This window comes from Prionailurus viverrinus, chromosome X, assembly GCF_022837055.1.
Source record: "Prionailurus viverrinus isolate Anna chromosome X, UM_Priviv_1.0, whole genome shotgun sequence".
Classification (NCBI taxonomy): domain Eukaryota; kingdom Metazoa; phylum Chordata; class Mammalia; order Carnivora; family Felidae; genus Prionailurus; species Prionailurus viverrinus.
In genome coordinates this window covers 14,297,289-14,322,404 of record NC_062579.1, presented here as the reverse complement: position 1 = coordinate 14,322,404, position 25,116 = coordinate 14,297,289, and positions in this window count along the sequence as shown.

Genomic DNA, 25,116 nt, shown 5'->3' with positions numbered 1-25,116 from the left:
GGAGAAAACTTATGAAGCCAGTACACTTTCTAAGTCTTTTAGTCTTATATATAGATCTTGACTTTGCTTTTTATTGAAGTACAATTAAATACATTAGCTAGGGGCGCCTGGGTGGCGCAGTCGGTTAAGCGTCCGACTTCAGCCAGGTCATGATCTCGCGGTCCGTGAGTTCGAGCCCCGCGTCAGGCTCTGGGCTGATGGCTCAGAGCCTGGAGCCTGTTTCCGATTCTGTGTCTCCCTCTCTCTCTGCCCCTCCCCCGTTCATGCTCTGTCTCTCTCTGTCCCAAAAATAAATAAAAACGTTGAAAAAAAAATAAATAAATACATTAGCTAAATAGTATGTGTGTACTGTTCAGTTTTGACAAATGCATAAATTTATATAACCTATACTTTCATTAAGACCCAGAACATTCTCCTAACCATAGAAAGTTGTTTTATGCCTATCTCAGTGAATGTCCCTCAGAATAACCATGATCTGATTTCTATCATCATAAGTTAGTTTTGTCCATTCTAGAATTTCATAGAAGTGAAATTATACAGTATGCATTTTTTTGTGTCTTGTATTTTATTCAGTATAATGTTTTTGAGGTTTGTCCATATTGGGATGTGGATGTGTAGTCCATTTCTTTTTGTTTCTGAAATATCCCTGAGAGGAAATATTATGCCTCAAGGTTTTATACGTTGTGTTTAATTTTAGTTATTTAATGCATGGTTTTAAGGTCATATATTTGTGTTTTAATTTACTCTATCTAGCTGATCAATATCAATCTGTTTGTGGTATATAACTTATATTCAATAATGAAATTCTATTTTGTAATTTTGTACATACAAGAAATTAGGATCGACTTTTGATAGGAACCAATTAACGGTTGCGTGTCGCCTCTATCATAATTTTTATATATTTCTGAAACATTGTGAAATAAAGCTTTAAGCAGTTGTCAGATGAGATATGGAGGAAGAGCATCTGATGTTAACTGAAACAAATTTTGGGAGACACTTGGCTGAGCATACTGCACATATAGCCATTAAAATGGCTCCCAGTTAACTTGTACATACTTCTGTTTGGGAGGTTTCCAGCTTCACTGGTAGACTCTAGCTTCAATAGATTCTTTAGCAGTTTGTAGCCATCAATTTTTTATCTTAAAAACATCAAATATTAAAGCCTTTAGTACTTATATCAAGTTCTCTACAAAAGTGGTGAATCTTAAAATCCATTTTTAGATTTTAAAAATTAGTTGTCAGTACACCATCTTACCTCCTTCATAGAAAAAAAGTTCATGCCATCATGCGTAGTTTTTCTAAATATCCATCCTAACCTTAATTAGTAAATCAAAGGTCGAAACACATATTAACCTCTAAATATATAAAAAGAATTTGGTAATATTAAATATTGATTCCCTGTTTAAAAAAAACTCTAGGGGTGCCTGTGTGGCTCAGTCAGTTAGGCATCCGGCTTCGGCTCAGATCATGATCTCACAGTTTATGAGTTCGAGCCCTGCATTGGGATCTGTGCTGACAGCTAGGAGCCTGGAGCCTGCTTCAGATTCTGTGTCTCCCTCTCTCTCTGCCCCTCCCCCGCTCACGCTCTTTCTCTCTCTCTCTCAAAAATAAATATACATTAAAAATTTTTTTAAATAAAAAAAAATCTAGTAAGGTACAAACAGAAAACATTGTCTTCTTAAAATAGCTTTTTGGGAGACTTCTTGTTCTAGCAAGATAATGTAGCTCCATTCTTTCTGGTTCTTCCCTCTTAAACCTAAAAAACATGGATATAGTACAATCACAGAGACACTGAAGGGTAGAAAGAAGAAAGGTGATGGCTTAGGTACATTGTAACTTGAGGGAAGACACAGTGGTGAGTTCCCTGGGTTTCCTTGTTACCTCCCCAAACAGGCAAAGACAAAACAAAACAAAACAAAACATTTAAGAAAAGCCATTTCTTATGCTCTAGCCAAAGGTACAGAAAAAGGATGGCCTAAGAACAGAACACCTTTTGGGCAATACCCCCTCTATACCAGAGAAACAGTAAGAGAAAAAGTGCGCTTCGTCCCCCGTGGTTTCAGTGGTATTCCACTTGGTGCAAGTGGCGCTCTGATTTCTCCACTAGGTGGTGTCAACAAGCTGAGTGGGAATTTGAAACAGGGAGCAGTTACATGATTTTCTTGTAGAGACACTAATGATTGGCCCACTTGGGCAGTTGATCTTCCATCCCCTGCCTGGTGGAAGTGAGTGGTGCTCTAATTCTATTGGTGGGGATGAGTAGAGAATCTTCCATCTACCACCTGGCAGAGCAGGCAGTGCTCACATTTCCCCAACAGGCTAGTTTCAGTGTGGTTCAGAGGTGAGCTGATCATCTAGTCATACTTAGCAGTCCTGAGGCTTAATGAGGTGGCAGGGTGTGGGGCTTGTCACTACTAGGGTTTACCACCTCCTCCACGTTACAGAGCTCAGTGGAAAGCTGAGCCCCTACCCTATCTGGGATCAGTGAGACTGAATAAGTTGGTAAAAGTCAGGGTTAGTAAGCACTGCACTTTCCACCTACCTCTCTTATCAGTAAAGCCAGTGAAGAACTGAACTTTCAAATTCACCCAGTAGCACAGAGACTGAATGATATGGTACTAAGCAAGGCTAGTCAGCACTATTCTTCTCTCACTAACAGTGCCAAAGGGGGCCAGTAGGAAGTTGAGCCTCTACACCCACCTTCTAGTATCCTACTTTCACAGAAAAGGTGTCAGCAGGACTGAAGGAGGAGCTGACCTTACACCCCACTTATCTGCAATGAAGCAGTGTGAGTCACTGCCCCACTTTTGTCAGGGTGGAGTTGGCAGGACCCAGCAGAAAGCAAAACATACACTCCACCAGGTATGGGAGATGTATCTCAATAGGTGGACTGCCTGATTAAAATAAAGATTAAATAGTGTTCATAGTCTCATAATACAATTTTCAATATGTTGAGGATATAATAAAAAAAATCATTCACCACTGCAAGAACCAGGAAAATCAAATATTAATGAGGAAAAAAATAAATAGATGTATATCAGTCACATCAGATCAGGTGGTGAAATTATCTGACAAAATTTTAAAAAGCAGGCATCACAAAAATGTGTTAACAAGCAATTATGAGTTCTCTTAAAAAACTTAAACAAGCTCACCAAAGAAGAAGTTGTAAGAAAAAAATAGAAATGATAGAACTACAAATATAATAATCAAAATGTACAAATCAGTGGGTCAGGAGTAAGGAAAACAGGTACAATAAATGGGCTACAGGTCAGTAGAATTTACCCAATCTGAACATCAGTGAGAAAATAGAAAATAGAAAAAAAAACGAACAGTCTCAGGGATCTATGGGGCTATAGCAAAAGACAGCATTTGTATTGTCAGACTTCGCAAAGGAGAGGAGATTGTGTGCCTCAGTGGCTCAGTCAGTTAAGTGTCTGACTCTTGATTTCGGCTCAGGTCATGATTCCAGGGTTGTGGGATCGAGCCCTGCCTTGGGCTCCATGCTGATAGCACAGAGCCTGCTTGGGATTCTCGCTCTCTCCCCCTCTCTCTGCCCCCCCCCAACTCATACATGCATTCTTTCTCTCTCTCTCTCTCTCTCTCTCTCTCTCTCTCTCTCTCTCTCTCAAATAAATAAACTTAGAAAAAAGAGAGGAGAGAGACACCTGGTCTGAAATATTATCCAAGGAATAATGGCTGAAAATGAATCCAACTTTGGCAAAAGAAGTAAACCTACAGATTCAAGAAGCTGAGCAAGTTCCACATAAAATAAACCTAAAGACTTCATGCTATGACACATCATAATTAATCTTCTGAATGCTAAAGACAAAGAAAAAAATCTTGAAAACAGCAAGAGAGAAATGTTTCATTAAACAGGAGCAGTGATTGGTATTTCGGCAGATTTCTAGTATGAAATTATGGAGATCAGAAGTAAGTGGCACATTTTTCAAGCACTGAATTAAAAATTATTGTCAAGAGCAAGGTTATATCTGAAAAAAATTATCCTTCAGAAGTAAAGGGGCAATACAGACACATTCTGGGACAATGGAAAAGTAAGATAAATATTTGGTAGCAAAACTCCCATTAAGGAATGGTTAAAGTAACTTCTCTGATCAGAAAGACAATGATAAAAGAAGGCTTGGGACTTCAGAACAGAAAGAAATTGCATTTGTAAAAATAGGGTTAATATAACAGATTATCCTACTTCTCATGAGTTTCTTAAATCATATTTGAAGGATGAAGCAAAAATTATGACACCAGCTGCTGTAATGCTTAGCATATGTACAGGACATACTTTAAACAAATATATTTTTAAAGTGGTGAGGGTAAAGGGACCTAAATGGAAGTCATGTTTCTATACTTACCTCAAAGTGGTAAAATGTTGAAACAAGCACATTGTGATGTTATGTACATATATTATAATACCTAGAGCAACTGCTAAGAAAACTATACAGAGAAATCTATTCAAAAACACTATAAATTTATCAGGAAAGAACCCTTCAAAATGTTCAAATACCCCTCTAGGAAGTAAGAAAAGAGAAGAGGAATGTAAAACGGAAAACAAATAATTAAATGGCCAACTTAAGCTATAACATATCAATAATTAAATGTAAGTTGTTTATATGCCTCAATTAAAAGAGATCGGCAGAATAGCTTAAAAAATTCCCATAATCCACTTTCAGCTTCAAGTCCAACACTTATAGATCTTAGAATTTGTCATTCCTATCCTTAGAATAAAAATACTAAAGAGACTGGAAATCAACAATACATCTTCTATCTATCAGAAGATTGAAGTCACAGGGCAAATAATAAGCCCTCAAATTAGAGAGACAAAAGAATATAGAGAATAAAAGCTTACCAGTATCAGAAGCTGCAATTGGAGTCTGGTAGGAACGCATAAAGGGTAATTGACAAATTGCTGGAGACTAAGAATGGACTACTTTGAGAGATAAAAACTACTAGGGACTCATCCTTAGGGAGGCACCCATACTTCTGTGAATTGGATTTCCAGGAACACCACCAGATTCACAGGGTGAAGATTGGAGAAAAATCCTCTCTTTTGGCAAAAGAAGGGGAAAAGTAATTATTTTGAAATATGCCCAGAGCATTCTGTTTTAACACTTGGTCTTAAGAGAAACTATTTTACCAGATCCTAACACACATGGATTTTATCAGAGCCTAACCAGTGTGGAAGAAGGGAAATACCCATCTCCAGCCCCCCTCTAGCCTTCCTGTTTCACTTAAAGGGGAAAAAGCTGCAGAGCTCTCATGAAGGTTACACCCCAGGGGCAAAGGCCAAGGAAAAGATGATCTATTTATAAGGATATATAATGCTTTTCCTTCCCCTGAATCTTTCCACAATATCAACATAGCCCTTCTATAATAATAGGGGATTATAACTTAAAGGAATTACAAGGCTCAGGCTGTATTTAAGAGGGAATTTCTAGGGTAATCCAAAGACAATAGAGAAGACAGACAGAAGGAAGCAAGACTAAATCTTAGTTTCTCATACTTACAGGTACAGCACACAATAAACACAGCCTAATTCCTTGTCAGATAAGTGTAAAACCTCACACTAAAAGCCTGTTCACGTCAGTTCCTTTCCTGACACATCATGCCTGGGTCTCATCAAAAACAGGAACAAAACACCAAGGCATACAAAAAGGAAAAATGAAACAAAAACAAAAACAAACCAAAAAATTATTCTGAGTAATCAAGCCTCAAAACCAGACCCAAATATGGCAGAGATTTTGGAATGATCAACATGAGAATTTAAGATAGAAAAGTATTAATATCCTAAAGGCTGTAATAGAAAAGTTGGTACATGCAAGAACAAGTAAATAATTTAAATAGATGGACAGGAACTAAGAAAGAATCAAATGGGAATTCTAGAAACACAAAAATGAAGAATGCCTTTGGTGGATTCATTAGTAGACTGAATATAGCTGAGAAGTTAGTGAGCTTGAACATGAATCAATAGAAATTTCCAAAACTGAATATATGGGGTGGTTATAGCTTGTGGATAAGTGAAATATTATAAGGGATGTAAAAGGGAGAAATTAGTAATACTATACTCCGAGGCACTCATACTACCTGAGAAGTGTATACTGTTATTTGAGAGTGTACTGGGATTAACTGTAAATGTATATTTTAACCACTAAAACTTAAAGGATGAGACTGTCAAAGTGAATAAAATAATAAGACCCAACTATACTACAAAAGGCAGAAAAAAAGTGGAACACAAAAGTAGAAACAAAGAATAAGGGCAACAAACAGAAAACAATGAATATGCTAGATATTACTCCAACTATATCAATCACTTTAATGTCAGTGGTCTGATTGTGCCAAATAAAAGACAAAGATTCTCAGAGAGGATCAAAAAACAAGAACAGAGTATGTTGTCTACAAAAAAACACATTTTAAATATAAAGATACCAGCTTATTTTATAGGGCCAGCATTACCCAGGTAACAAAATCAGACAAGGACAAGAAAGAAAGAAAGAAAGAGAAAGAAAGAAAGAAAAAGAAAATTATAGGCTAATGTTTCTGATGAATATGGATGCAAAAATCCTCAACAAAATATTAGCAAACAGAATTCAACTATACATTAAAAGCATCATACACCATGACCAAGTGGGATTTATTTCAGGGGTGCAGGAATGATTAAACATCTGCAAATCAATCAACATGACATACCACAATAAATTGAAAGATAAAAATCATATCACCATCTCAATTGAAATTAAAAAGCATTTGGCAGAATCAACATGCATTTATAATAAAAACTCTCAACAAAGTTGGTATAAGAGCAAATGCATGTCAACATAACAAAGACCATATGTGACAAACTCAAAGCTATTATCACACTCAATGGTGAAAAGGTGAAAGCTTTTCATCTAAGATAAAGAATAAGACAAGGATGTCCACTCTCTCAACTTTTATTCAGCATAGTATTAGAAGTCCTACCCACAGAACGTAGGGAAGAAATAAATAAAAGAGAATCAAATTGGAAAGAAAGAAGTATAACTGTCACTATTTGTAGATGACATGACACTATATATATAACCAAAAAGACCACAAAAAACTGTTAAAACTAATGAATTAAGTAAAATTTCAGGATATAAAATTTATATACTGAAATATTTTGCATTTCTATACACTAGTAACAAATTACCAGAAATAAATAAAAAGTAATACCATTTACAGTCTCATCAAGGAGAACAGAATACCTAGGAATAAATTTAAGCAAGCAAGGCTTGTACACTAACTGTAAGACTGGTAAAAGAAACTGAAGAAAACATATATAAATGTAATGATATTTTATGCTCATGGATTGGAAGACCTAATATTAAGAAGTCCATACTATGCAAAGCAGTCTACATTTTCAGTGCAATCCTTATCACAAATCCAATGTCATTTTTCACAGAAATAGAACAAATAATTCTAAAATTTATATGGAAGCATAAAAGGACAAGATTAGCCAAACCAATCTTGAGAAAGAAGAACAAAGTCAGAAGTATCATACTCTCTGATTTCAAACTATACTACAAAGCTATAATAATCAAAACATTATGGTAGTGGCACAAAAACAGACACATAGATCAATAAATCAAAACAGAGAGCTCAGAAATAAATCCATGTGTATATAGTATATTCAACAAAGGAGGCAAGAATATGCAACAGGGAAAGGACAGTTTCTTTAATAAATGATTTTGAGAAAACTGGACAGCTACATGCAAAAGAATTAAACTGGACCACATCTTATACCACATATAAAAATTAAGGAAGGTTAAAGACTTGATTGTGATACCTGAAACAATGAACATCCTAAAAGAAAACTTAAGCAGTAAGCTCCTTGACGTAAGTCTTAGAGATTTTTTTGGATCTGACTTTAAACGCAAAGGAAACAAAAGCAAAAATTAAAAAATGGGACTACATCAAAATAAAAAGCTTCTTTGCATTGGAGGAAACCATCATCAAAACAAAAAGGCAACCTACTGAATGGGAGAAGATATTTGCAAATCATATATTCAATAAAGGGTGAATATCCAAAATGTATAAATAACCCATAAAACGAAATACAAAAAAAAACCCCCAATTTGATTAAAATATGGGCAGAGGATCTTAACAGACATTTTTTCAAAGAAGACATACAGATGGCCAACAGACACATGAAAAGATGCTCAACATCAGTAATCATCATGAAAATGCAAATCAAAACCACAGTGAGTTACCATCTCACACCTGTCAGAATGGCTGTAAGTAAAAAGACAAGAAATAACAAGTGTTGGTGAGTGTGTGGAGAAAAGGGGACCATCATGCACTGTTGGTGGGAATGCACTGTTGGTGCAGCTCCTGTGGAAAAATGTATGGAGGATCCTCAAAAATTAAAAATAGAATTACCATATGATCCTGTAATTCCACTACTGGGTATCTGTTTGATGAAAATGAAATCACTAATTCAAAAAGATATAAGCACCCCTGTGCTCATTGTAGCATTATTCACAATAACCAAGATATGGAGACAACAAAGCGTCCATCAATGGATGTACTGTTGAAGAAGATATGGTATGTGTATAAAATGGAATACTAATCAGCCATAAAAAAGAATGAAATCTTGCCATTTGTGACAACATGGATGGATCTTGAGGGTATTATGCTAAGTGAAATAAGTCAGACAGAGAAAGACAAATACCACATGATTTCACTTATATGTGGAATTAACAAACAAACAAAACAAAGCATAGACTCATAGATACAGAGAACAGTGGTTTCTTGGGGAGATGGTGGGGCTTGTGGGGCATAAAAAGGGGTTCAAGTGCAAACTTCCAGTTATATAATAAGTAAGTCATGGGTATTCAATATACAGTATGGGGAATATAATCAATAATACTATATTAACTTTTATATGACAAATACAAAAGATGGCAAATAGACTTATTGTGGTGATCATTTCACAATGTGTTTAAATGTAAGTGTGCTCCTCAATGTCCATCACCCATTTTCCCCACCCCCATCAACCCTCAATTTGTTCTCTGTATTTAAGAGTCCCTTATGGTTTGCCTCCCTCTCTATTTTTATCTTATTTTTCCTACCCCTCCCCTATGATCATCTGTTAAGCTTCTCAAATTCACATATGAGTGAAATCATGTATCTGTCTTTCTCTGACTTGTTTATTTCCTTAGCATAATACTCTCTAGTTCCATCCAGATTGTTGCAAATGGCAAGATTTCATTCATTTTCATTGCCAAGTAGTATTCCATTGTGTATATATACCACATTTTCTTAATCCATTCATCAGTTGATGGACATTTGGGCTCTTTCTATAATTTGGCTATTGTTTATGGCACTGCTATAAACATGGGGAGCAATGCCCCTTCGAATCAGCACTTTTGTATCCTTTGGATAAATTCTTAGTAGTGCAATTGCTGGGTCATAGGATAATTCTATTTATAGTTATTTGAGGAACCTCCACTTTGTTTTACTGGCTGTGCCAGTTTGCATTCCCACCAACGCTGCAAGAGGGTTCCCCTTTCTCCACATGCTCGCCAACATCTGTTGTTTCCTGAGTTGTTAATTTTAGCCGCTCTGACTGGTGCAAGGTGCTATCTCAATGTTGTTTTGATTTGTATTTCCCTGACGATGACCGATGTTGAGCTTATTTTCATGTGTCTCTTTTCCATCTGGATGTCTTCTTTGGAAAAGTGTCTATTCACGTCTTCTGCTTATTTCTTCACTGGATTATTTGTTTTTTTGGTGTTTGAAAAGTTCTTTATAGATTTTCGATACTAACCCTTTATGCAATATGCCATTTGCAAATATCTTCTCCCATTCTGTCAGCTACCTTTTATTTTGTTGATTGTTTCCTTTTTGTGCAAAAGCCTTTTGTCTTGATGAGGTCCCAATAGCTCATTTTAGCTTTTATTTCCCTTGCCTTCAGAGACATGTCAACTAAGAAGCTCCTGTGGGCTAGGTCAAAGAGGTTGCTGCCTGTTTTTTCCTGTAGGATTTTGATGGTTTCCTGTCTCACATTTAGGTCTTGCATCCATTTTGAATTTGTTTTATGTATGGTGTAAGAAAGTGGTCCAGTTTCATTCTTCTGCATGTCACTGTTCAGTTCTCCCAGCACCATTTGCTAAAGAGACTGTCTTTTTCCATTGGATACTCTTTCCTGCTTTGTCGACGATTAGTTGGTCATATATTTGTGGGTCCATATGTGGTGTTCTCTATTATATTACATTGATCTATGTGTCTGTTTCTATGTGCCAGTACTATACTGTCTTGATGATTACAGCTTTCTAATACAGGCTAAAGTCTGGGATTGTGATGCCTCCAGCTTTGGTTTTCTTTTTCAACATTTCTTTGTCTATTTGGGATCTTTTGTGGTTCCATAAAAATTTTAGGATTGTTTTTTTAGCTCTTTGAAAAATGCTGGTGTTATTTTGATAGGGATTGCAGTGAATGTGTAGATTGCTTTGGATAGTATCGACATTTTAGCAATATTTGTTCTTATGATCCGTAAGCATGGAATGTTTTTCCATTTATGTGTATCTTCTTCAATTTCTTTCATAAATTTTCTATAGTTTTCAGCATACAAATCCTTTACCTCTTTGGTTATGTTTATTTCTAGGTATTTTATGTTTTTTTTTAATTTTTAATGTTTATTTTTGAAAAAGTGAGAGAGACAGAGTGCGAGCAGTGGTGGGGCAGAGAGAGAGAGAGGGAGGCACAGAATCTGAAGCAGGCTCCAGTCTCCAAGCTGTCAACGTAGAGTCCCATGCAGTGCTTGAACTAATGAATCATGAGATCATTACCTGTGCTGACATCAGATGCTTAACCGACTGAGCCACCCAGGTGCCACTGTTTTATGGTTTTTGATGCAACTATAAATGGGATTGATTCCCTGATATTTCTTTCTGTTTCTTCATTATTGGTATATAGAAATGCAACCGATTTCTGTACATTGATATTATATCCTGCAACTTTGCTGAATTCCTGTATCAGCTCTAGCAGTTTTTTGGTGGAATCTTTTGGGTTTTCCAAGTAGAATATCATGTCATCTGCAAAGTGTGAAAGTTTGACTTCTTTCCTGATTTGGATGCCTTTTATTTCATTTTGTTTTCTGATTGCTGTAGCTAGGACTTCCAACACTATGGTGAACAACAGTGGTGAGAGTGGACATCCCTGTTGTGTTCCTGATCTCATGGGGAAAGCTCTCAGTTTTTCCCCATTGAGGATGATTTTAGCTGTGGGGCTTTCATATACGGTGTTTATGATGTTAAGGTATGTTCCTTCTATCCCAACTTTCCTGAGGGTTTTTATTAAGAAAATATGCTGTATTTTAGGGCGCCTATATGGCTCAATTGGTTAAGTGTATGACTTCAGCTAGGGTCATGATCTCACGGTTCATGGGTTCAAGTCCCATGTCGGGCTCTCTGCTAACAGCTCAGAGCCTGGAGCCTGCTTCAAATTCTGTGTGTGTCTCTCTCTCTGCCCCTCCCCTGTTTGCACTCTATCTCTCTATCTCTCAAAAATAAACATTAAAAAATTTAAAAAATGGATGCTGTATTTTGTCAGATGCTTTTTCTGCATCTATTGACAGGATCATATGGTTCTTATCTTTTCTTCTATTAATGTGATGTATCATTTATTGATTTGTGAATATTGAACCAACCCTGCAGCCCAGGAATAAATCCCATTTGATTGTGCTGAATAATTCTTTTGATATATTGTTGGATTTGGTTTGCCAGTATCTTGTTGAGAATTTTTATATCCATGTTCATCAGGGATACTGTCCTGTAATTCTCCTTTTTAGTGGGGTCTTTGTTTGGTTTTGGAATCAAGGTAATGTTGGCTTCATAGAATGAGTCTGGAGGCTTTCCTTCTAGAAGTTTCTATTTTTTGGAACAGTTTGTGAAGAATAGATATTAAATCTGCTTTAAATCTCTAGTAGAATTCCCCTAAGAAGCCATTTGGCCCAGGACTCTTATTCGTTGGGAGATTTTTTGATAACTTACAATTTCTTTCCTACTTACGGGTCTGTTCAAATTTTCTATTTCTTCCCGTTTGAGGGTTTTTTTTTAATTTTTAACATATTATTTTTTGAGATACATAGCACAAGCAGGGGAGGGGCATAGAGAGATGGTGCCACAGAATCAGAAACGGTCTCCAGGCTTTAAGCTGTCAGCACAGGTCTGACACGGGGCTCAAACCCACAAACACGAGATCATGACCTGAGCCAAAGTCAGATGCTCAACTAACTGAGCCACTCAGGCACCCCCTGTTTGAGTGTTGGTACTGTGTGTCTGGTACATTGTACATTTCTTTCAGATTTATCAGTTTGCTGGCATATAATTTTTCATAGTATTCTCTAATAATCGTTTGTATTTCTGCAGTGTTGGTTATGATTGCTCCTCTTTCATTCGTGATTTTATCTATGTGGGTCCTCTCTCTTTTCTTTTTGAGAAGTCTGGCTAGGGGTTTATCAATTTTGTGTATTGTTTCAAAAAAACAGCTCTTATATTCCTTGATCTGTGCTACTGTTGTTTTTTTTTTATTCTATATTTTTTTTCTTTTTCTGCTCTAATCTTTATTATTTCTCTTCTGCTGGATTTGGGCTTTCTTTGCTACTGCATTTCTAGCTTCATTAGGTGTAATGTTTATGCCACATGTTGGGGCATAAATATTTACAGTTAGCTCTTGATGGATATACCCCTTAATTTTTATATAATGCCCTTCTTAATCTCTTGTTATAGTCTTGTTTTAAAATCTAGTTTGTCTCATTTAAGTTGGGTATTCAGGCTTTCTTTTGATACCCATTAACATGATAGATGGTTCTTCATCCCCCTCTCACTTTCAATCTGAAGGTGTCCTCAAGTCTAAAACGAGCCTCTTGGAGACAGCATATAGATAGATCTTGTTTTTTAATCCATTCTGATACCCTATGTCTTTTGATTGGGGCATTTAGTCCATTTACATTCAGAGTGATTATTGAAAAATATGGAGTTAGTACAATTTGTTATCTGTAGGTTTCATTTTTGTGGTGATGTCTCTGGTCCTTTGTAGTCTTTGCTGCTTTCCAGTTACAGAGTCCCCCTTAGGATCTCCTGCCAGGCTGGTTTAGTAGTCATGAACTCCTTTAGTTTTTGTTTGTCTGGGAAAGCCTTTATCTCTCCTTTTATTCTGAATGACACCCTTGCTGGATAAAGGATCCTTGACTGATATTTTTCCTATTCAGCACATTGAATATTTCCTGCCAGTCCCTTCTGACCTGCCAAGTTTCAATGGACAGGTCTGCTACTACCTGTATGTGTCTACCCCTGTAGTTTAACCCCCATTTGTTCCTAGTTGCCTTCAGAATTCTCTCTTTACCTTTGTATTTTTCCAGTTTCACTATGATATGCCGTGGTGTTGACCTCTTTTTGTTAATTTTGAAGGGGGTTCTCTTTGCTCTTGGACTTGGATACCTGTTTCCTTCCCCATATTAGGGAGGTTCTCAGCTATAATTTGTTCAAATAAACCTTCTCTCCCTATTCTGGTTTATTTTTCATCTCATTTGTAGCATTTCTTAATTTATCATAACTATTTCTTAAGTCTTTGATCTCTGCAGCAATAGATTCCCTGCTATCTTCTATGCTTTTTTCAAGCCCCACTATTAGTCTTATGACTGTTATTGTAAATTCTTTTTCAGATATATTGTTTATATCTGTTTTGAGTAATTGTCTGACTTTCATTTCTTCTTGGAGTTTCTTTTTAGGAGAATTCCTCCATTTTGTCATTTTGGCTAAGTTTCTGTCTTTTGCATTTTAAAAACTTGTTATGTGTCCTGTACCTGAGAGTACCACTATATTAAAAAAGGTATCATAGACTCTCTAGGGCCTGGCACTTCAGGAAGTATTTCTGGTATATGTTGTGTACACTTTGCTGTTGTATTTTGGCTACTCTATCCTACTCATTAGTCCCTTGTAGAGCTTCTCATTGCTTGTAGTTGTAGAGTGGACCTTTCACCATGTATGCTTTGATTTGTATGTTGAATTAACCCTGGAAAAAAGGAAAGAGGGGAGAGGCTGATCCCATACAAAGAGAAAAATGAAAGGGGTGAAGAAAAGAACAAGTAGGGAATCAAGAAGAACTTTAAGGCTTAATCCAGAGAGAGAGAGAAAGGAAAATAAAGAAGGAGATATAGAAAAGGTATAAAAAGAATAGAGTAAAAATGCATGATTGAACAAAGAAAGAAATATATTGATATATATAACATATATACACATATAATATATATGTATATATATAAAATGAAAATTGACTAAAAACCAAATCAGAAACTATGAGCCTGTTTCCAAAAGAAAAAAGAAGAGTATTGAAAGAAAAAGAGAAGAGAACAAAAGTAAATAAAAGAAAAGAAAAAGTTGAACAACCTAACAGACTAACAGATAAAAACACAAGATCGTTGTCTGTTGGCTTTTGGGACAGGTGGCTGTGCCCATCTGGAGGAGAACCCATCTGAATTGGGTCAGTCTTCCTTCAGTAGATAAGCCATTGCCAGGCACAGAGGGCTGGGTTTGGTGTAAGCAGGTCTTGCCTCCCCTGGGGGCTGCTGTGCTGCTCCTTGAAGCTCCACCATGTTGGTTATGGGGAGAAAAATGGCAACATCCCAGTCTCTCATCCTATCAAACCATGCTGTTCAGGCATTCCTCACAAAATAGCAAGGATGGCCGGCCTGGCCTGCTCCACAGTTCTGAGCCTTCCGAGCACTTGGCTGGGATTGAAAACCCGAAGTCTTAAAGGATCCTGCGCCATGTGGACCCTGTTCTGGTGCAGTACCACTCAGCCTTGCCAATAAAAGGCCTTTGGTGCCTCCAGAGTCTTTTGTCCTTGGGAAGGCAATGAACTCTCTTTCCACAGTATTCGAGGAAGGGGACTCTTTTCTCCCATTGTGCCCCTGCTATCACTATGACACCCCTGGGCCAGCTCTTCCCCCTCAGGTGTGCACACGGTGGCTTTGTTCTGGAGAAAGTCACCCACTTTTGAAAATTCCAATCTTCAGCTCTTTAAGCTGTTTGCAAACTTGAAAATGGAAGTCTCTGTATTTTTCATTCCCCCGTCCCTTATCCAGAGAGATTTTTCTCTTGTACTAACACAATACTGCAATTCCACAGCCTCTCTGTCTTTCCCTTTTGTCTCTTTACAGAAGGGGTTCCCTCCCCACCATGCCTATGTCATTTCATCTCCCCCAATTCACATATACGCACCATGATACCACTGACTTGTCTCTCTCCACCTGTGGAGATCCTTCTGCTACTCTGAAAATTGATTTCGTGGGTGTCCCAAGTGATCTGATTTCAGTACAGATGTGTTTGAGGGATAAGGGAAATGCCTGTCCCCCTACTTCTCTGAAATCTTAACTCCTCCCAATGTTTTTTTTTTTTAGAAAAAAAATTCAGAGAAAATCTTTGGGATTCAGGGTTAAGTACAGAATTCTTGGATTTGATACCAAAAGTATGATACATAAAAGGTAAAATTGATAAACTGGATTTCATGAATATTAAAAACTTCTGATCTGTGAAAGACAATATGAAGAGAATGAAAAGACAAAGCTACAGACTCTGAGAATGTATCTGCAAAGCACATATATGACAAAAGACTAACATCTAGAATGTATAAAACACTCTCAAAAAGTCAAAAGTATGGGGGCACCTGTGTGGCTCAGTCGGTTGAGCTCCAACTCTCCATTTAGGCTCAGGTCATTATCTAACTGTTTGTGGGACTGAGCCCACCCAGCATTGGGTTCTGCTCTTACAGTGTGGAGCCTGGTTGGGATTCTGTCTTTCCCTCTCTCTCTGCCCCTCCCCTGCTGGTGATCTCTCTCTCTTTCTCTGTTTCTCTGTCTCTCTCTCTCTCAAAATAAATAAATAAACATTGAAAGTCAGAAGTATGGATACAAACAATATGAGCAAAGACATAAATAAGTCAGAGTAAATCTTAAATGTTCTTGCCACTACCACCACAACACAAAATGGTGATTGTTTTTATTTTTTATTTATTCTTTCTTTTTTATTTTATAAAGAGAGAGAGTGAGTGTGGAGAGGGGTAGAGGGATAGAGAGAGAGGAAATCTTAAGCAGGCTCCCTGACCAGCAGTGAGCTTGACCTGGGGCTCAATCCCATAACTCTGTGATCATAAACTGACCCGAAATCAAGTCAGATGCTTAACCAACTGAGCCACCCAGGTGCTTCAACAAACTGGTTACTATGTAAGATGATGGATGTATTAACTAACCTTATTGTGGTAATCTTTTTTTAGTATATACATTTTTAAAATCATGTTGTATACCTTACTAATGTTATATATTAATTATATCTCAATAAAGCTGGAAAAAATCAACGTAATTGACTATATAAACAGACTATAGAAGAAAAGTAACATATCTCAGTAATCCGCAAAAAGTATTTGACGAAATTTAATGTTTATTAATAATTTAAAAAATCTCAGCTGATGGAGAATAAAAGTCAACTTCATATATTTTAGGCTGTTACTCCCAGTCAACATACTAAATGATGAAAGACTAATCTTTCTCCATAAGGTGAAGAATAAACAGGTCAAAGGCATTTATTCTCCTTACTCTTATTCAACAGCATACTGGAAGTCCTACCCAATACAGTAAGTCTAGAAAAAAGAAGAAGACTTCCAGCCTGGAAAGAAACAAAGCTAACACTATGGTCCAATGATATGTTGTCTATATAGAAAGTCTTAAGGACTTTACAAAGACACTCAAAGACCTATTAAGTGACTTTACCAAGGTTGAAGGATACAAGGTCAATATAAAAAATCAGTTATGGGGCGCCTGGGTGGCTCAGTTGATAAAGCATCTGACTTTGGCTCAGGTCATGATCTCATGGTTCACGGGTTCGAGCCTCACATCAGGCTCTGTGCTGACAGCTTGGAGCCTGTAGCCTGCTTTAGATTCTGTGTCTCCCTCTCTCTACCCCTCCCCTGCTCAACTCTGTCTATTCTTCTCTCAAAACTAAATAAACATTAAAAAATCAGTTATATTTTTATATATTAGCAATGAACAATTAGAGTACAAAATTGAATGAACAGTATCATAACATTGAAATACTTATGTTTAAATCTAACAGAATATATGTAAAATCTGTATGGTGAACACTAAAAGCCTAATGAAAGAAATCAAGGACACCTTATAATTGGGTTCTATCCTGACTTCGAATATGTGGACAGGAGTTTTTCCTCACACCATCAAGAGATTCGCAGGATACCAGCTGGTGTTCCATAATTAAGTGCAGTTCTGACACTACTACCCAGAGATAACATAAGATCCCACAGATTAAGAGTTCTGTTTCATAGAACTGTTCTCCCACTTCCAATGCTAGTTGCAAGCACAGGTGATAACCTGTGCTTCTAACCACTTGGCTATAGATCTTAAGTTCCAACAACCTCTTCCTTAGATTTAATTAATTTGTTAGAACACCTCACAACTCAGAGACACATTTTACTTAACAGATTACCACTTTATTATAAAAAAGGATATAATTTAAGAATAGCCAGATAGAAGAGATGTATAGGGGAGGTTATAGGGACGGGACATGGAACTTTCATGCTCTCTCTGAGCATGCCAGTCTCCCCAAATCTCCATATGTCACCAACCTAGAAGTTCTTCAACCCTGGCCTTTTGGGTTTTTATGGAGGCTTTGCTACATGTGGGCAATTGATTAAATCAATGGCTGTTGATGATTGAGCTCAGTCTGTAGCCCCTTTCCCCTCCCAGGGTTGGGAGTTGTAGATGGGACAGAAAGTTTCAACCCTCTAATCACTTGGTTGGTTCCACTGCTGACTAGCCCCCATCCTTAGTTGGTCTAGGGGGTTTTCCCAAAGCCACCTCATTAACATAACAAAAGACACCTTAAGTACTCTCAATACTTAGGGAATTTCAAGGGTTTTAGCAGCTCTGTGTGTGCCAAAAATGGGGAATGAAGACCAAATATACTTTCCGTATTAGAAATCACAATATCATACCTAAAAAAATGGAGACATACAATATGTTCATTGATTTGAAGACTTGATAGTGTTGTCAATTCTTTACCAATTGATCTGTAGATTCAACAAAATCTTCATGAGACACCAGCATTTATTTTGCAGACATCAACAGGCTGATTCTAAAATTTATATTGAAAGGCAAAGTAAATAGAATAGCCAAAAACAGTTTTGCAAAAAAAAAAAAAAATGTTGGAAGACTCACCACTATCTGATTTCAAGACTTACTTTCTAGTAAGATAGCTTTTATAAGCTAATCAAGATAGTATGATATTGGCAAAAAGAAACGTAAATCAATGGAACTGAATAGAGTTCAGAATTCGACCCTCACAGGTACAACCGAATGATTTTTGACAAAGGTAAAAGCATTCAGTTGAGGATGGATTATTCCTTCAACAAATGGTTTTTGGACAATTGGACATCTATATATAAAAAATAGACCTTGACCTAAATCTCACACCTTATGGAAAAATGAACTCAAATTGTATCATCAACTTAAAGGTAAAACTTAGAGCTATACAGTTTCTAGAAGAAAACATAAGAAAATAATCTTTGTGACTTTGATTAGGCAGAGTTCTTAGATATGACATCAAAAGTACAATTCATAAAAGAATAAATGGAGCTACCATTATCTCTTTATTTTCTCATACAAACTTCTAAAAAATCTAAACTCAACTCTAGTTCTTCACCCATTATTTTTCAATGAAGCTAATGCAGTCAGTTTTCTGCCTTTATCCCCACTGAAAATTCTCTCATTATGTTCTGGAAAACCTGGTGATTATCAAATATTACTGAGCATTTTCAGTTCCTATCCATTTGGGCCTCTTTGTGTTTGACATATGGGTAAGTTCCTCCTTGAAATTCTTCCCTTGTTATCTTCCATGGTACTACTTCTCTTAGCACTTTCTCTGCTCACCCTTAACTCTACTTTCATGGTTTCAACTGCCAAAAGATCATGGGGGGATAATTACATATCTAACTTTCTGATATACAGTTCCAATCAGATGCCCTAGCATTATCTCAAATTCGCCATGTATATTTATACTCATCCTTTTCTCAAACCATCTCCCCCTTTTTCTTTTTTTTTTTTTTTTAATTTTTTTTAACATTTATTTATTTTTGAGACAGAGAGAGACAGAGCATGAACGGGGGAGGGTCAGAGAGAGAGGGAGACACAGAATCCGAAACAGGATCCAGGCTCTGAGCTGTCAGCACAGAGCCCGACGCGGGGCTCGAACTCACGGACCGTGAGATCATGACCTGAGCCGAAGTCGGACGCTTAACCGACTGAGCCACCCAGGCGCCCCTCCCCCTTTTTCATCTGTAACTCCTTTGCAAGTAGTACAATCACTTATTTGCCCCCATTAGAAACCTGGAAGTCTCCCTCACAGCTCACGTTCCATCAATCACCAAACCCTGTTAAATATTTCTGGAACTCATCCCCCTTTTCCCCCCCAAATTTACGCCCTCACAATCTTTCACCTTTATTATTGTAATACTGCTTTCCCTATCTTCAATAGTATACTTTTCAACTTCATCCTAATCCCAATTCAAATGATCCATCTAAAATACAAACCTAACCCTGACATTGCTTTGCTTAAATTTTTTTGAGGGTTCCATTTACTTCCACTTTCCATAATATGGAAAATTCAGCTCTCTGCTATCTAGCTACTGATGTGAAATGTTGGAATCTGGGAGCAAACTGTGAAGAAAGAATTCTTGAGACGTCTTCAGTGCAAAAAAAAAAAAAAAGTGGTTTTATTAAAGCACAGGGACAGGACCTGTGGGCAGAAATAGCTGCACTGTGGTTGTGAGGAATGACTGATTATATACTTATAAATTGGGAAGAGTTTAGGGATAGCATAAATCTCTAAGGAATTTGGGAGCATGATTTTCAGGACTTTGAGGTGCTAGCTACTGTTACGATAAGATTATTTACTACTGTCTAGTAAAAGAGTATTCATGAGACCCTTCAGATGCCTATCAGTGGGCCATATGTTTGGAAGTTGATTACTAATATATATCTTGAGGGATAGGAGATAAAGGAAGTTTCAAAAGGGATTTTTATATGTTAAATAAGACTTACAGGATCATTGTAGATGTGGCTAACGTCAAGCTAAGATTGCCTTCACCTCTAGCAAAATATTAGTATTAATATTGAGGCATTTGAGTTCCTGGAGCAAGGTCACTCTGCCTGTTTTACTTAAGTACTTGTCAATGGGGTGCAGGTTGTAAGAAAATTTAATTTTTTTCTACACTTCCTTTTGCCTTTGTTCTTTACATCAGCTGCTGCTTGCCTTTTCTGCCATGTTTTGTCGCGCCTTTCTTCACTGTGCCTCTGTGACACATAAATGTTTATCTTTCTCCCTACACCCCGTGTACTTTCTGTTTTTTAAGTTTTTGCTTTAATCATCGTTTCTGCCTGACTACTCCCTACTCATTCTCTTAGACTTAGACCTTCCCTAAACCCTCTGATCTGGAATAGGTGCCCTCCCTCTGCCATCCCCTAATACCCTGTTGTATAAGACTTTTATTGTAGGAATCTCTTTGACCAACTAGATTGTATAATATTTTAAAACTTGGGTTTATCTCTCATTCATCTTTGTATCTGCAACATTTAGTATATAACCTGCAATTCAATAAATATTTATCAAATGAATTGAATGAATGGTTGTTAGTTTTACTTATGTGAAGCTGAACTCATCAACATAATTGACATTTTAACAACTTTAATTATTATGTCATAGGTCTCATTTCTTGGACATTAGAGTATAAAGAATCACATACTGGTTTTGAAATTAAGCTTGTGAAAAACTGTCATTCCAAATGATAACAAGGGTGAGAACTCAATTAAGAAAGTATTTTCAACTTCTGTATTTTTCCATGAGCTTGGTTTAGCAGCCTGGTCAAATAGCTGATATTGCTCCATTGTAATAGCATTTTTGTGAAGCTTAAGTTTTCCACTATACAAACCAACATTTATTGAGTGCATCATCTAGGAACTGAGAATACAAAGATAAACAAGATTAATTCTCAAAGCTCATAACTTTCCTGAGTACTAAAGAGAAATGAGCTAATAATCAGGAACAGTGTCTTATTTTGGTTATAGGGTAAGGAGGAAGAGTTGATTGATTTTTTTATATCCCTCTTTAGCATCAATTTGTTTCTGGCTGAAATCTCATCGTAATAAATCAATTCATTGGTCAGGAGGAAAACAGCCAGGGGTTGTGCATAGGTAAGAAAAATTTTAAACAGCCACTGGGAGAACAGAAACAAAAAAAACAACAACTTAGAAGCACAATCCAAAAATGAAAACAAATAACCAAAAACCAAAACTGACCTTAGAGTCCATGTCTTATAGATAGTAAGGCAGTAATATCACCTTTCTAGATGAGGTAAAGTTCCAGATTCATCAATGATTGTAGTGGTAAGGAAGTACTTGTTTTACTAATAAAGGCCCTGAATTAAACTACTAATATGAGTCTCTACTTTGGACTTTCATGGGGCATAAATTATTTTCCAGGATTGAAACAGTTATCATAAATTCTATGTGAAGAAATATAGAAGATGGATAATTATTCCACTCTTTTTTCTAAAAGATAATTATTCAGTTCTGTCAGCAGGCATTATACTTCACTTTCTTTTTTTTTTTTAATTTTTTTTTCAACGTTTATTTATTTTTGGGACAGAGAGAGACAGAGCATGAACAGGGGAGGGGCAGAGAGAGAGGGAGACACAGAATCGGAAACAGGCTCCAGGCTCCGAGCCATCAGCCCAGAACCTGACGCGGGGCTCGAACTCACAGACCGCGAGATCGTGACCTGGCTGAAGTCAGACGCTTAACCGACTGCGCCACCCAGGCGCCCCTATACTTCACTTTCAATTAGGTCAGGTTGTCTCTGTAGAGCAACCAAAACACACGTTCATTCATTTTGCCAATAAACTTGCAGAATGATTGCAGAATCTTTTCATTTTCTATTCTTCTGTTTTAATTTGAAGAAAACAAAATTATTGTATATCATACAATTTTCTATTAAAAGGTACTTCTTTAAATAATATCATTTATGCAAAGTCAAGAAATCTGTCTTCATCAAACAGGCAATTTGATTTGCTATGTGATTTTTTTATGACATTAAGCAATGAACTTGGACTTTGTTTTAAAAAAAGTTAATCTCAAAATTATCAGTATTTTACTCTCTCCACTTTTATTTAACATAGTACTGGATGTCCTAGCTGAAGAAATCAGACAACGAAAAGAAATAAAAGGCATCCAAATTGGTAAAAAAAAAAAAAAAAGAAGTAAAACTTTCACTATTTGTGGAATATATACAAAACCTGAAAGACTCTACAAGAAAACTATTAGAGCTGATAAATGAATTAAGTAAAGTCACAGGATAAAAAATTAATGTGCAGAAATCTGTTGCATTTCTATACACTAATATATACACTAATAATGTATTTACATTTCTATACACTAATAATGAAGCAGAAGAAAGAGAAATTAAGACAAGAATCCCATTTAAAATTGCAACAAAAATAATTAGATACCTACAAATAAACTTAATCAAAGAGGTGAAAGACCTGTACTCTGAAAACTATAAAGCACTGATGAAAGAAATTGAAGATGTCACAAAGAAATGGAAAGACATTGCATGCTCATAGATTGGAAGAACAATGTCAAAATATCTATACTACCCAAAGCAATCTACAGATTTATTGCAAAATCTATCAAAATACCAACAGCATTTTTCATAGAACTAAGACAAACCTGAAAATTACATGGAACTGCAAAAGACCCCTAATAGTCAAAGCAGTTTTGAAAAAGAATAGCAAACCTGGAGATATTACAATTCCAGACTTCAAGTTATATTATAAAACTGTAGTAATCAAAGCAGTATAGTCCTGGCACAAAAAAAGACACATAGATCCATAGAGTGAAATAGAAAACTCGGAAATAAACCCACTATTATATGGTGAGTTAATCTTTTACAAACCATAAAAGAACATCCAATGGGAAAAAGAGTTTCTTCAACAAATGATGTTTGGAAAACTGGACGGCTACATGCAAAGGAATGAAACTGAACCACTTTCTCACACCATACACAAACATAAACTCACCATTAATTAAAAACTGAATGTGAGACCTGAAACCATAAAAATCCTAAAAGACTGCAGAGGTGGTAATGTCCTTGACATTGACCATAGCAGCATTTTTCTATATATGTCTCCTTAGGCAAGGAAACAAAAGCAAAAATAAACTATTGGGACTATATTGAAATAAGAAGATTCTGCATAGTGAAGAAAATGATCAAGAAAACTAAAAGACAAACTACTGAAGGGAGAAGATATTTGCAAATGACATCTGATAAAGTTTAGTATCCAAAGTGCATAAATAAATTATACAACTTAACACCCAAACAATCAAATAATCCAGTTAAAAAATAGGCAGAAGACATGAACAGACATTTCTCCAAAGAAGACATCCAGATGGCTAACAATCACATGAAAAGGTTCTCAACATAACTCATCATCAGGGAAATACAAATCAAAACCACAATGAGATATCACCTCACATCTGTCAGAATGGCTAAAATCAAAACACAGGAAACAAGTGTTCTTGAGGATTCGGAGGAAAAGGAGCACTTGTGCACTGTTGGTGGGAATGCGAGTTGGTGCAGCAACTGTGCAAAACAGTATGGAGTTTCTTAAAAAAGTTAAAAATAGAACTACCCTGTGATCCAGCAGTTACACTATTGGGTATTTACCCAAAGAATACAAAAATATTAATTCAGAGGGATACATGCACCCCTATGTTTATAGCAGCATTATTTACAGTAGCCAAATTATGAAAGCAAACAAAGTGTCTATCAATAGATGAATGGATATAGAGGTGGTAATACATATACAATGGAATATTATTCAGCCATAAAGTGTAATGGAATATTGCCATTTCCAATGACATTGATGGAGATGGAGTGTAATGCTAAGCAAAATAAGTCAATCAGAGAAAGACATATATCTTTCTTTTTTAAAAAAAATTTTTAACGTTTTATTTATTTTTGAGACAGTGAGAGACAGAGCATGAACAGGGGAGGGTTGGAGAGAGGGAGACACAGAATCTGAAACAGGCTCCAGGTTCTGAGCTGTCAGCACAGAGCCTGACGCGGGGCTCGAACTCACGGACCGAGAGATTGTGACCTGAGCCGAAGTCGGCCGCTTAACCGACTGAGCCACCCAGGCGTCCCAAGAAAGACATATATCATATGACTTACTCATATGTGGAATTTAAGAAACAAAATGAGCAAAGGAAAAAGAGAGAGACAAACCAAGAAACAGACTCTCAACTGTAGAGAACAAAGTGATGGCTACCAGAGGGGAGGAAGGTGGGGATGGGTGAAATAGGTGATGGGGATTAAGGAGCACACTTGTGATGAGCACAGGGTGATGTATGGAAGTGTTGAATCACTGTATTGTACACCTGAAACTTATATAACATTGTATGCCCACTATATTGGAATTAAAAAAATTTTAAACTACTAGATTTTTAAAAGATCCTACTTCTATATATGCTATGCATAATATTTTTAAGAAATCTCTTTTTAAAATGGCATTTTTAGGAAATGGAACAAAGTTTAATTCTGGTAATTACCAGCTCCCCTACCTTTTATGTGAAAAAAATCAGCATTTAAATCCCTGATTGATATCCAAGTCTAAATATCTATGCTAGTATATCAGAGTATAACATATTCCTCTCTTACCTGCCTTCCAAATCAACTATGTCTCCTTACCACTTGTCTTAATAACTACTTCTCATTTATAGAATGTGTTATGTTTTTCCAAGTACTCATAATTTTCTACAACAAAGAATTTGGAAAATTATATATTAAAAAATATTTTAGTGGCACTTGGCTGGCTCAGTGAGTAAAGCATGTGACTCTTGATCTCGGGTTATGAGTTCGAGCCTCACAGTGGGTGTAGAGATTACTTACAAATAAAGCCTATTTAAAAATTAAAAAAAAATTAAAGCTAATATATTCAGATGGTACAAAATTTAAATAGTACTAAAAA